Source organism: Triturus cristatus, chromosome 2_1 (genome assembly GCF_964204655.1).
Source record: "Triturus cristatus chromosome 2_1, aTriCri1.1, whole genome shotgun sequence".
Taxonomy (NCBI): domain Eukaryota; kingdom Metazoa; phylum Chordata; class Amphibia; order Caudata; family Salamandridae; genus Triturus; species Triturus cristatus.
The window spans coordinates 1,140,439,801-1,140,453,980 of NC_140581.1; the positions used below are offsets into that span (position 1 = coordinate 1,140,439,801).

Genomic DNA, 14,180 nt, shown 5'->3' on the forward strand with positions numbered 1-14,180 from the left:
TGTTCTTTTTATACAGTTAGAACCCATCAATATTCACTGGCTGTCACTACTATATGAAAGTCTCTAAATCAAGGTAGATTAGAACACAATTTGGTCTGGAGAAGATCAAAGGAGAAAGAACCACCTGTCAATATGTTCCCAGGATATAGAGATGAACTTGAAGTGTTTCTCAGGGGTAAGGCTAAATTATGTCCTGTAGTCACAGGGATACCCCAAAGTCAGTGCTTTTCATGCCTATGGCCATACCAATCTGAAAGCATCTCATCTCATCTGATTTCAGAAGTTAAGCATGGTCGAGCCTAGTTAGTACCTGGATGGGGGACCGGCTGGGAATACCAGGTGCTGTAGGCCTATTTTTTATGTTTATTTTGCTTAAGTTGAATGAGGGTGGCTTGTCACATTTACTATGGCCAGCCCTGAATACGAATGAAAAAAGCTAAGAGCCCCAAAGTAAGTGCTTATCATTCCTACAGCCATACCACCCAGAAAGCACCTAATCTTGTCTGATTTCAGAAGTTAAGCAGGGTCAGACCTGGTCAACACCTGAATGGGAGACTGCCTGGGAATACCAGGTGCTGTAGGCTTTTTTTGTTTGTTTTGTTTTGCTTTATGTGAATGAGGGTGACTTGTCTCGCTTACTATGGCCAGCACTGAAGAAGATAGAAAAAGCCTAAGACTCACAAAGTTAATACTTTTAATGCCTATGTCCATACCACCATGAAAGCACCTGATCCCATCCAATCTCAAGTTAAGTCAGAAACCAGGGGGAACTGTGATCTGTGCTGGAGTCCGTGCTGGAAACAGTGGTTTAGACTGCTTCGACCACTTTCTGTACCCTGGTGTCCAGGAGGTGATGCCTTGCAGTTTGGACACTTTAGTAGTGGCAGAAAGGAATATATACAGCAACCTGAGGACTTTGGGAGCATTTGAATCTACCACTCCGAGAGATAAGTTACTTTGCCCTGGCCCTCTCAGTGAAACAAACAAAATAAACAGGTACCTCCATAATCACTGATAAGAGAATGGGGTTTACCTACCAAGCTTCCACGCTGTGGAACTCCCTCCCTGAGTCAATCAGGTTAGAATCAAACAGGGCCTCATTAAGGAAAAAGATAAAGAAAGACCTGGCTTTTTCCAAGGTCTTAAGATCTGTCGTTGTCTGCTTCACAATCATCCAGCGCCAAGACGCCATGGCATAAGTGCGCTTTATAAATGTTTCAGTCAATCAGTCAGAATAGGCAGAGGAGGTGGAAGGTAAGGGATGGGTATGCAACGAAGATGAAGCCTATCAAAATTATTTTAATCACAATTGTTAGGAAGAGGTCAAGTAAAGCAAAGCCTCAGTCAAATATGAATAACAAGCTGGAGGCCGCATGAGGACCCAGAATTATTGTAGGGAAGTTAGCACTATTAGTGTGTTAACAAGTCTTTAAATTAGGTCATAATTTTTCCCCAGAAAGATTACTTCATTCACAATTAAAAAACATGTGTTCCAAATTCCTCCTGTCTTCTTTGCAAGTTCAGCAGAAAGTGGGATCTGATAATTTTAATTTAAATACTTTTTCTGGAGTCCAGTAAAGTTACTGTGCTTTGTTTGTGTAAGAGATGGGATTATTATGTAATGAAGCACCTGAATGCACATATTTGGCCAAATGTTCACTGCCAGTGGGCTCCCTCCACATGTGCCGCACATATTTCATCTATCTACTCTGGATTGGAAGAGGAGTTTTGCTTTTTTGATCTCCCGGAATTTTGTATATTTTTGACGCAGTGTGTCCTGCTAATAGCCTCTGCTTGAGAAGTGTTACCAAGGATGTGTTGTATAGATTTGGCGATCTTTGCTTCAAATTTGAGGTTAGTCGTACAAAATCTAATTTGATTGTGATAATTTATGTTGAAGTGTAGTGAATGTTAGGGGTTTAGACTCCTGATGCATCTCTTTAACAAGACGTATACCTTTCTCTGCTCATTTGGGGCTGATGTTAGCTGGATTTATTACTTTTTTGTTTGGGTACCATAGGGAGACGAAGTAAGACTTGATTAAAGACGATACCTTTTTGTGTGCTAGTTTTAGTGCTTTTTTTGTGCCTTGGAGAATATGTTTCAAACAGGCAAAATTGTGATGGGACATAGTTAAGGTTGCTATAATAAGGTGAGAGGGTGTGGCTTAACGGGCTAGGGCGGTCGATCTCAAATCTGGGGAACGGGGTTTGTGTCTGTGCAAAAACGCTCAACATCTTGTGATTCTGGGCTAATCATTTAATCTCCCCATGCCTTACAAAAAAAAAATGAATGTGTCCTTGTGTAACGTAACTTGTGCTCATGTAAAGCGCTCTGATACCTGATACCTTCAGATCAAGTTCACGCTATATAAAACTCCGGGAAAAAAAAATAATAATAATGGGAGCAAAGGCAATGTTCGATATGTAGCTATGGAGGTCTCGTAGCTGGGGTATCTTACAGTCATTGAGCACCATGAATGGCCAGAAATGCTGTCTGGTAGTTGAACCACTTTGGGAATTTTCATCCACAGACACAGTAATACAATCAGAGTTTTTTATATGATATCCTGGCTTTCTTATAATCCAAAATGAATCCAGATGTGATTTTATCCAATGAGGAGAAAAAAGAATTAGAGATGTATACTGGTAACATTGAGGATAAGAGGTTTTCTAGTAGGGTGACCATCATTTTTAGTGTATTCAACCTGCCCCAAGATAAAAATATAGGATACCAAAAGGCCAGGCGCTCTTTGATTTTCATAATAGTTTTTTTTTTAAATTACGTTTAACTGAATCACCAAAAACAATACAGAACCAAATACCCAAACGTTTAATGCGTTGTGATTGCCAATCAAGTCCAGTGGTTTGAATGCATGATTTGAGGCGATGGTTGTTGAGAGGAAGAACCTCTGTCTTGTCTTTATTTAGGGAGTTTCCTGAAAATTTGGAAAAATGACCAATCATGTTTATGATTGTTGGTATAACTGTTTTGGCTTCTTCTGTTAAATTTAGTAAAATCGGCATGTACTGCTGTTTTAATTTGGATATTGTTGAAGTAGAAGCCCTTAATGACAGGAGACTTGTTTAACATTTGTAAAACACGTATGAGGTCTTAGCTTGCTAGAGAGGGAATGGTTCTGATATCTAGCCATTAATCTTGATTCTTGCAGAGCGATGTGCTTATAAGACCATGGCAATTCTTATAAAGGAATCACCAAGACTGCAATGCAATAAGGCTGCTTCAGAAATGGGCGTGTAACCATATCATATGCATTTTCAGTGTCTAGGACTATGTCCACAGAAGGTGAGACTGAGAGGTAAACTTTTTCAATAATGTAGCAGAATGTGTGGATATTGTCACTGGCTAATCTGCCCAAAATGAAACCCGAATGAGAATTATGATTAATTTTGGTAATTTGAGGTTCACTGCTTTTGGCAGGAAATTTGTAATTTTTTTAAGCTTCCATATTTATCAACAAAATTGATGTTAAGGTTTTTGGTGCATGATGATCTTTACCCTCATTTAGAATTACCACAATGCTGGGTACCATAGCGGTTCCCGATACCTTCACATTTGATGCAAAATGGTTGTAGAACACCTCCAGAGGTGCAATGATAGTGGACGAGATTTTATAAAAGCTGATGTGGAGGCAATCTAGGCCAGGGGCCTTGCCTCCAGGAATCAATTTAATATCCTCTAAGATTTCTTTCTTTTCTAATGGTCTGTTTAATGTGTGTCGACCATACTCTGAAATGTGTTTTAATGGATTTGTTTTTATGAATTCCACTCAGGATCCCCCAGATACATTTATGGAAGAGATTGTTATTTTTCTTTAATTTCAGATATGTGGCAAGAGATTTCATGCTTTAATTAATGATAGAAGAGTTTCTATGTTTACTTTTTGCATGTGTACCCATAAATTAGAATGTTTAATAATTAGTGTATGAAATTTATATTTACGACATTTAAGGCCTATAGAGAAAATCATTGAGTTTGGTTTCTTTAGGCAATGAGTCCAAAGAGTGTTTTATTTCATTTTCCCTAGCCATACAGCTTTGTATATGACCTTAAATGCAGCATGTTAATGCGTCCCAAAATGTTACAAGGATAGATACAGAATTTGTATTTTCTTGAAGAAACAATTGTAAATCATTGTAAATCATGGTTTAATTTGGAGACGTCTCATCAATTTTCTTGTTTTTCATCATTCAGACACAATGAGCAAGGTCTGGTTCAAAGAGGAGCCATCTGTAAAGAAATAGTCATACCAGTGTGGTCAGAGATTACAATTGGTTCGTTCAAGAAGTCCAAAACTCTTGTAGTAAAGAGGCATCAACTAGTAATGAATGAATTTGAATGAATTTATATTTATACAGCGCATGGCTACCCTGAGGCCTCCCAGCGCTGAGGACAGACGCAGATGGACACAAAGCAGAGAGTTAGAATAAGTCCTTGAAGAGGCAAATTTTCATGAGTTTTCGAAACGCTAACAGGTTAGGCTCCTTCCGCAGATTTGGGGGAAGGGTGTTCCAGAGGTTAGTGGTGTTGAAAGAAAAGGAGCGCCCGCCCCATCTAGTTCTTTGTATTTGTTTGTGGGATGGCAAGATAAGAGGAGCTGGAGCAAAGATTTCTGGGAGGATGGTACGGGGTAATGAGGGAATGGGTGATGACTGGGCTGTTCTTCCAGAAGGGCTTGTGAGCCAAGCACATGGCCTTAAATTGTATCCTAGCCATGATAGGGAGCCAGTACAGGCTCCTTAATGCTGGTTTTGCAGATTGCCTGCGAGGAATCGGAAGGAGCAGGCGAGCACCACAGTTCTGGATCGTCTGGAGTTTATGAATAGAGAATTGAGGGGCTCCCAAATAGAGGGCATTCCCATAATCCAGGCGAGAAAGAATGAGAACCTGGACCATGATCCTTCTCGCCTGGAAGGGAAGGAGGGAGAGGATCTTACGCAACATCCTCATCAGTTTGTACCAAGTGGCTGAGAGCTTGGTGGCCTGGTGGTTGAAGCTAAGACAGCAATCAAGCCACATACCAAGGCTCTTGATCTGGGCTTTTGGGACTGGGGCAGGGCCAAGGCAATCCGGCCAGAGGAGGGCAGGGTTGAAGGAGGGTGAATTGCCGAGGAGCATGAGCTCAGTCTTGTCCCCATTGAGCTTGAGGCATGAGAGTTCCATCCACTCGGCCACTGCCTCTAGGCAAGGACCTAGGGTGCTAGATGACCTCTCGGAGTGGTTTAATGCCACCACGAGCTGCGTGTCATCTGCATAGGTGATGATCTTTATGCCAAATGGATGGACAATCTCCGCCAAGGGTCTCATATAGATATTAAATAGCGTGGGGCTCAGGGAGGGGCCCTAGGGGAACCCACAGCTAAGAGGCAATCGGTTGGACACAGCATCTCCTTCAAACACCTGTACAGTAAGTAATTGCTTCTTGAAAAACTTTGATGGGGAGATAAGAAGAAAGTGAAATCAATGCCTGTCAGATTATGTATCCTCCAAACATCTGCAAGACCATGGAATAAACAGAGATCATGCATACATTTGTGTTATCTCATGGAGGTCTACATCTAACAGCTTATCTATAATTGCATCCATGAGTAAATTAAAGACTCCCCCAAGAATAATGCTTGTGGCCGGAGGAAGTAGGGCCATTTACACATTCAGTGATGTCCAGCATTGAGGTACTTCTCCATTCGGGGTGTAAATATTTATGACATATATCTCTGAGTTGCTGGTCTTGAGCCTGGTTATCAAACACCTGCTTTCATTTTCTTGTTCAGAGTTAATAATGGATGCCCAGAGTTTTTCGAGATTATAGTGATGACTCCACATTGCTGCTAAGCAGGTCAAATCATTGATCCAACCATTGAGCATCTGCAAGATTTCTTTATAGCCTACTTCAGTTTCTTGAAGAAATATCATATCGCCTTTAAGGTTCTTACAATAGTCAGAGATTTTCCTTCTTTTCACAGAGTGATTAAGACCTGTGAATTCACCTTCAAAGTCTTCATAGTGTGTGGGTTGAGAGGAACTATGACTGGATTGGTGACATTTGACACGGTTATATATAGAGGGGTTTGAATGGATTGGTCAGAAAGCACGGACACCACATCAACTATGTATAGAGTGGGATTGTGTGGGGTTACAACAAACTGTACTTTCACTTTCAAGCATTGGTACACTAAACTAAGTTCAGGCATCCGTGGGTGGGAAATTCAAACCTTGCAGAGCTAAGTTAAAGCCTTAGTTTATGCAACATGGCGCCCAATGTGAAACAAATGACCTCTTTCACAACTTATCTACTTACTAAGCCTTTTACACTGATGACCACGGATCTTATCTTGCATGTGGACTTTTTTTTAGGAATTTCTAACATAATCTGAATGCATCAATAGGCTAGTCTTAAGACACATTAGTATAAACCAGTATGGTAAAACTATGTCAATTCACACTATGTTATTTTCATTATCTTACCTTGAAATATAGATAACAAGGCACTTGTCCCAGACTGAATTGCATTAGATTTCTTATAAATGTCATTGTCTGGATGATCTGACACTTTTACAGGATCTATGAAAGATAAGGACAGATGGCATATACATCAAAGGTAGAAAAGCCAATGATCAGGCAGAAAATTGAGTTTTGTCCTGGTCAAAATCGGGTCTGACCTAAGGGTCTTTACATCACATACCACATGTTAGGGGGTAGTACATGGGTAGGGAGGCCCAGGGAAATGGGATATTGGTATTAGAGGTGGACAAGCCACTGAAAGCTCGATCCTGAAGCATGGTTCTGACTCAGCTTGAGGTTCTGTTGGAACCTTAAACCCATAACGAGCTGAACTTTAATATAGCTTCTGCCTTCCTCCCTCTGCCCAGGATGTGGCATTATGGCCAGAGCTGCAGACTTTGACTGTGAAACCAGGTTTGAGTCTCGGCATCTGATCAACATCCTGTGATTCTGGGAAAATCACTTAACCACCACATGCCTTTAAACAATGCATGTTACTTTGCATAATGGAACTGGTACTCATGTAAAGCGCTCCAATACCTTTGGGTCAAGTTTGAGCTATATTTCAAGAACTTCAGATAAATGCACTAACATATGGGAAAACAAATAGATACCCATTTATTGGATGATTTGTATAAAATGAAAGCGGAAAACCTGGATAAATCACTGCTTCCTGCTTAAATTGTGTGATCCTAGGCAAATAATTTATTTTATCCAAGCTCTTTTTTATTCATTATCGCATATGAAAGCACTTTCAAATATGTGAGTTCAGACTACCAGTTGTACAAAGCTATCACTTTTAATATGTACTTCTCACTGCAGAGCTATAATATGCCATTATTAATGTCAAAGCTTCCACATGTTAAAGAAATACACTTTTTTAATGTTGAAGAGAATTTATCATATTTTACATGATGTTTGTTTTATGAATATTTTTAGGCTTGACTCTGGTTCAGCTCTCCCTGTTAATTTTTTGGCTCACCACCTTTATAGGGATAAGGTGTAAGTAGGCATAAAAGAAACCACATACTGGGTGGTTTAAAGTGAAGAAGAAACTGTACATGAAAAAGATTTTAATAAAATCAGAAAAGCCAAAACCACGAGCAAAAAGCCTACACCACAATAGTAGTGAGGCAGTCCCAAAGAGACGAGGTCTACAATAGGGACCTATGGGGATACAATGCAAGGGGTTGCCACCAAACTCCTTGGAATGCTACGGCAGTGAAGATACTGGTATGGTAACTGGGAGAGCTATCGCATTACTCTGCCACAGGTGAAATGGGTCATAAGCGAATGAAACATAGTTTACTAAATCAGTGAGCAAGTATACATTTGACTGTAGATTGATACAAATGAGGATAATGATATCATATGGAAATACGTCTACATTTGCAATTGAGCTAAATCCTGTTCAGCAATGTAATACACAATGTATTAGAAAAACAAATGTTAATATGTGATTATGGCACCACAGATAATCGTAAGAGTCACTGTTGCCATTATACAATACATACATTACAATAAAATCATACAATATCAACTCAAGGTAGTGTTCTGACAGTAAACCTGGCATGTAAATGTGGGGTGTGGTATAGGTGGTATGTGAGCATAGAATTGGACCATATTGTTGTTCTGAGATGTGTGTAGACCAGCAGACTGTATATTTATTATTTAGGTGTGAGTGTGAGAAATGTGATTGAGCTATTAGAGGAAACCACAGTGGCCTATTACCAAATGATTTACTGGAATAGGACTGCTGGGTCTTATTGAAATGCTGAGTTTGAGAGTGAAATGAGCAAGCCATCTCTTGTGGGCGTTATTTTATTAAGAAAGCATAAATGCTGATGAGGATAGTGAGAGATACTCCACTATGTACCAAGATAGTTGAGAAATCACGGGTCACGGGTCACCCTGGAAAGTAATAGGCTTATCCTTCGTTTGAGTTTCAGAGTTATTCACAAAAAAGGTCTCTATATTTGAAGGTTCCATGAGAAGCACATTCTTGCTTTGGAAAGCGATCTTCAATGTGGAAGGGCCTATAAAGAAATGTTGCCTCCATTTCTCTATGAGGGTTTGCCTAAGAGCAATAAAAGCTTTCCTCCCAGTGAATGCTTCCTTGGCGAAGTCTTGTGAGATAGAAATTCACATACCATGCCATGATATTGATTTAACTTTCCCCATATGGATGAGTATGATTTCAGAGTGTTGGTGTCTCAAAGGTTTAAAAACCAATGGTCTCAGTGAGATTAAGTTGTTGGAGTTGAAATTTGGGACCCAATGGGTGGGCACATTCGAATTTGAAGTCTTCAGTGAATTTGATGTTCTGCATAAAAGGGATCCAAGATTCTAGGAAATAATTCATCAATTGAGCTCCAGCCTTGGAGCTCTCCAGTAAGTCAAAAATTCAAAGGTTACACCTCCTATTGTAATCTTCCAAGTCAGTAATTTTATGCTCCTGGCTAGCTATTAGAGTTCCAGAGTGTTGAGTTTTCTTTGCATGTAGGTTATTGTAGTACTCAATTGCAATGATCCTGCACTCAGCATTGGTAATTCTAGGATTTATGTCCCTAAAGTCATTCCCGGTTCAGGCCACCTCCACCTGCAGCAGGTCCGTCTTTGTCTTGGTGCCTTGGGCTGTCTCAAGCACTATGTTTAATTTTCTTATGATTACTTATAGAATAGACCAGTTGTCTGCCTTATCCTTAAAGGTGACTAAGGAATTGGAGGTTCACTTTTAGTTCTTTTCAAATTGCCTTTCATGTTCTTTTACTTTGAATTTTTGAGCTCCACCATAACGGGTCTTCTGCAGATGGAAGGAGATGAGAGAAGAAGGATTCACACTCTTTCAGGACTTAAAGATGCTATAATGACACTTAAGGTTAAAGAAGATTATGTATCAATGAAACAAACAGAATAGATTGCAGGTAATGCGTATCAACAAACAAAGATTAGACACTTAGGGCACTGGCTACCTTGGAGAACCTCGCTGAGTTATTGTTGAGCAGAAGTTGGTACCCCTACTATAAGCAGTAGGCCGTTTAGGCCTATATTTCTTAAATGGTTTAATATGCCAGTCAGGCGATTGAACGTATCTAAGTGCTACTCACACAGAGCACTTATGAATTATCACCCCATTGTGAAATCAAACTGCAGAGCGTATGAGCTGGATATCCATGCAGAGCAAGAAGATCAGATGGCTCTTCTCACCCCTCCTTCATGGGAGCAGCATTAAACATGTTGGGCAGCTCAGCTGAGTGAGTACTCCATCTTGAATTAGGGGCTTTAATGATCTTGATGTTAATGGTGAGAGTGTCAGAGGCCAGACCAGCGCATCTTAAGAGCTGCACCACTCTGACCGCAGCAAGCTGGAGAGTCCTGTGGAAGCTTTTTTAGCCTCACTAATATGTGAGAGTTTTCAAAAGTTTTATTCAGTGTGTCTTGGGAAGTGCATCTTGGCAAGCTAGATAGGATCCCGGGACAACACACACCAAATGAAAAGGTAACAGCCCTGAAGTGATACAGCTATGAGGATCAGTACACTTGAAATTACTGAGTGGAGGGGTCTAGATCATATCAGCTCCCAGAGCGATAATAGCATTTAAAAGTGGTACCAAACTCTGCTGAACACACTTATTGAGCAAAGCACTGCAATCTTGTTTGGCATGCAGGCTGGCTTCGTATTTGAATTTGTTGGAATCTTTCTTTGTAGAGATGTGGAGAGGGCCATAGAGAGAGGCATTAAAGATGTGATCTACCACTCAGAAACATGATAGAGTTCAGCAGGCTTGCTGGAGCTCAGAGAAGAGACGCCATCTTGCTTGCACTCCAAACCACCCACCCTTTTGGGGGTGTTTTGTGGCATTTTCTTTTTTTTTTAAATCATATCTCCTGGTTTACTTATTCAATGTCTATTTTATTCTTATTGCAATCATTAAATTCTTCTTTTACTGAATTGATGTTAAAAATGTGCTGATTGGTTTCTTGATTTTAATGTTATTTGTTGCTGGTTAAATACTTTATTGTTTTTAAATAGCTACAGGGTTTGAGCCCTGGGTTTCTCATTGATACTATATTTTACCGAAGAATGCATTAGATTCCTACTTTGTTGGGGGTCTTCCCTGAGGGAACTAATCCAGTCTTTTACATTGTCCATATGCCAGATGGGACGGGGGAGGTGGAACCAATCAATGCTGCCAGAACACGTGCACTGAACACCAGCCACTAATCCACAACCATTCTCCAGAAAACCGCATACTCAGCAAAGCGGAAGAGCACTGACTGTCCCTGAAAGCAAAGACAAGCAGGAAGGGGCAATTATCTATGGAGAGGAATATTTCATCCCCCTGCTTGATACTGTCACCACAACAAATGGGAAGGGGAAATAACCAATAATCTATACATTCTATTGACAAACAACTCCAGAGTCACAGAAAGACAACATGCCACAGAACGTCAGTTCCGTAAGAATGAAAAAAATGGAGTGGTTGTGGGTAATGAGCTCTTCAGTGACGTAATTGAGTGGATTTAAAAAAAGGAAATAGCATTTCAGTGGATAGGTCTGTCGAGGAGGCTAAGCCTCCTCATGAAAAAATAGATCATGAGGGAGACATCAAATTAGTTCAGTAGTGTATGTGCCATCTGATGTACTAAATAAGAGGGTCTAGAGTACTGGTGATGTAGGGACAGCAGAAGGGAATCAGCTGACCAGAACATTTTGGAGGCTTGCATCAGTCATGCAGACATTTCTAGATAAATATAGCGTAAATAATAATATTTAGTTGTGATTTATATAAAAAACACAGTTGCATCAAAGAGCTGTAAAACACTGCAGCTATTAATTCTGTATGTATTAATATATGTTTTAATACTTTTACTCACTGTAACAGTAATCAGTGTGTGGACATTGGAAGAATGACAATCTGATCTGGCCCATCCAGAATGCACACTCAGGACCTGCAGGCCGCACTATATGTCTGACAGAACATGACAGTGCCAGCTTTAGCGCTTGTGATGCCCTGTGCCACAATCTTTGTTGGTGCCACCCTAACGGCCTCCTACAAAGATTCCATTGCTACCAGCCTCCAACAGTGCTCCCTATCTCTCCACAGCCCCAGTCTCACATGTATTTTATTTGTTTTATAATGTTACTTATACCATTGTAGGATTTCAGAGCGCTTTACATGACATACACATTATGCAGAGACAATGAATCATACTTGTGTAAATCAGTGCATAGGAAATGTTACATAAGACAACGAAGTCTGCAAGGTGTCAGAGTCACATGATAGCCACACTGATAGGCAGTATAGAGTGCTTGGTCCGGAGAAGCACAATCTCAGGATTTAAAACGTATCATAGTGTTTGGCGTTGAAATTACAAATAAGAATGTATTTCCACCCAAATCAACCCTTTTTTTAGTAACATGAGTATAATGAAAAACCAGGGAAAAAATGTACATTATAACTTGTACCTTGTACTTTGCATGCCAATCTTTGATGACAGTCCATAGCTCACTAGTAGGATTGTAATTTATGAACTGCAATTAGCAAAATTATCTCTCTGACAAAAGCAGTAACATACCTATCTATCCACATAAACTAATATTCTGTGATCTACATGGTACATCTTTTTTGCAGCAAGCATATTAACACTCTGCGCTACTTTATGATGAGTTAGAACCACCACTTGACAAAGCTCTGATCTCTCTGCAGCAGGTACATTAATCACCAGATGTATCTTGAAATTTGTGTTGTTGCCTGAAAACTGCAGGACACACAAGGAACAATGCAGCAGGGGCTTTTAAACCTGTAAGATATTTCAAAACACCATGCCCCGAGCTCGGCACCCAGTGTGGGGGCACCTGTCAGCACCACTCTAAAGCCGGCCATAGGACATGATTAGCTCAAGGAAACATCCAACTGACTACATTTGTGACTCAGTGTGGCATGCTGATAAATTGTTTAAATTGAGCATCTAATTTTACATTCGACGGAGACTCGGCGCCCAGATACCCCTCGGGGTGAAAGCGTTGCGCTTTACAAATGCTGTTTGATTGACACTGGCTTTTTCCTAAATTCCATAACCACTGGGTCACAAGAGACGGTGAATGGTACATCATTTTTATACAATAGTTTGCAAGTATTGCTAGTGGTGTTCCTTGCATACAGCCATAGACTAAATATCTTGCCAAATTTTCCGGTCACTGACCATGGAAGATAAACTGAGCTCCACAGGGGAGGAAATGATCAAAGAGACTCAGTCTCTGCACTGAGATGATGGAGGCCAAAGTTTCAACCCACATACAAAACTCATACACCACTGCAAAATCTAGTGCAGTAAAATTGTTTATTTTATAGTTAAATAATGTTGGCTGAATCTGCAAGGTGAGGACAGCTAATGGATTTTCTTCGCGGAAGCAGTATGTCTACAGAAACTATGCTTCCTACACATTCGGTGGCTCAAACTGATGTGCACATATGAAAAGAATCGTCTAACATTTTTAAGATTTCAGCCAGCAGTGGCTTGGCTGTGCTTTCAAAGCGAGCCTGGCAGAGGCTACAGATAAAACTTCCAAGACCCACCGCAGACGATGCCTGCACAAATGGACTGATGGCGCAAATACCGCTGGGCCGCAGCGTGGAGGCCAAGGGGGAAAATAAAGCCCCGTGGAGACAGGCCTAGGCCAGGGCTATAAAAAAGCTGCTTTTCTTAGCAGGTGCTTTCAGTTCCAACATCTGCCGGTCATATAAATCAAAGCAGAGACTACAACCATCTACGCAAGTGAATGACGTGAAAATATAAATACACTGTAAGAATATTTCTCTATTACTATTCTTGGCAATGAGAGTCTGCAGACGGCTCAGAAATCTTTGATTATAGCAGCTGGAAGTGAATCTCGGTTTGGGACCAGAGAGGAGTATTCTGTCAATTCATTCCAAGACACTGCATCATTTTTGGAAGGATGGTACAACAGAATATTATCCTGAAAGGTACAAATTCATTTAACTATAATATTTTCATTGGTTTTTGGATCAGCTTTGAGCCAAGCATTGTTCTAACTAAAAGCAACAGGTCACCAGTATTTACGTAGGCACAACCTTATGTGCGGAAAGATGAGTTCAAATTTGATTTTCTTTCTGTGTGTTTATGAAAAGATAATATATTTTTCCAGGGCTTGCAACTCATCCCAAACTGCAAAAAAGAGTGCACAGAGATAAAATGAATGTCTGTCAATGTGAATTTTGTATCCGAAATAAAGTTATTCCTGCATGTGCAACTGCGGGTTCTGACGAAAAGTCTGTTTTTATTTTGCCATCCTTATGTATGCCCATCTTAAGATGTCCAAATGTAATACTAGGTTTAATAATTCTATTTCTAGATATAAAACAATTTGAGTTTAGAGCAGATACATTATCTCTATAATTACGAAGCGAAATTAAGTCTAAGTGATAACATTTAAAAATGTAAATAACAGTTAATCACTTTTTTTAAACATGGTTTCAACTACAATACACCTAAGCCACAAAAACGATTTAATGACAAAATATACTAGATGTGATAACTTACAACAGCACAAAAACAATTGCTTAGAATGATGCTTATATCCCATATAAATATTATAGTGTTGAAACATGATGATGTGTGAGGAGAGTTGCACC

At 40.0% G+C, this 14,180-nt stretch overlaps 1 pseudogene; it reads left to right on the forward strand.

The window, feature by feature from the left end:
* The first annotated feature begins 232 nt into the window (after positions 1 to 232).
* On the forward strand, positions 233 to 351 carry LOC146866477 (5S ribosomal RNA; annotated as a pseudogene).
* The last annotated feature ends 13,829 nt before the right edge of the window (positions 352 to 14,180 follow it).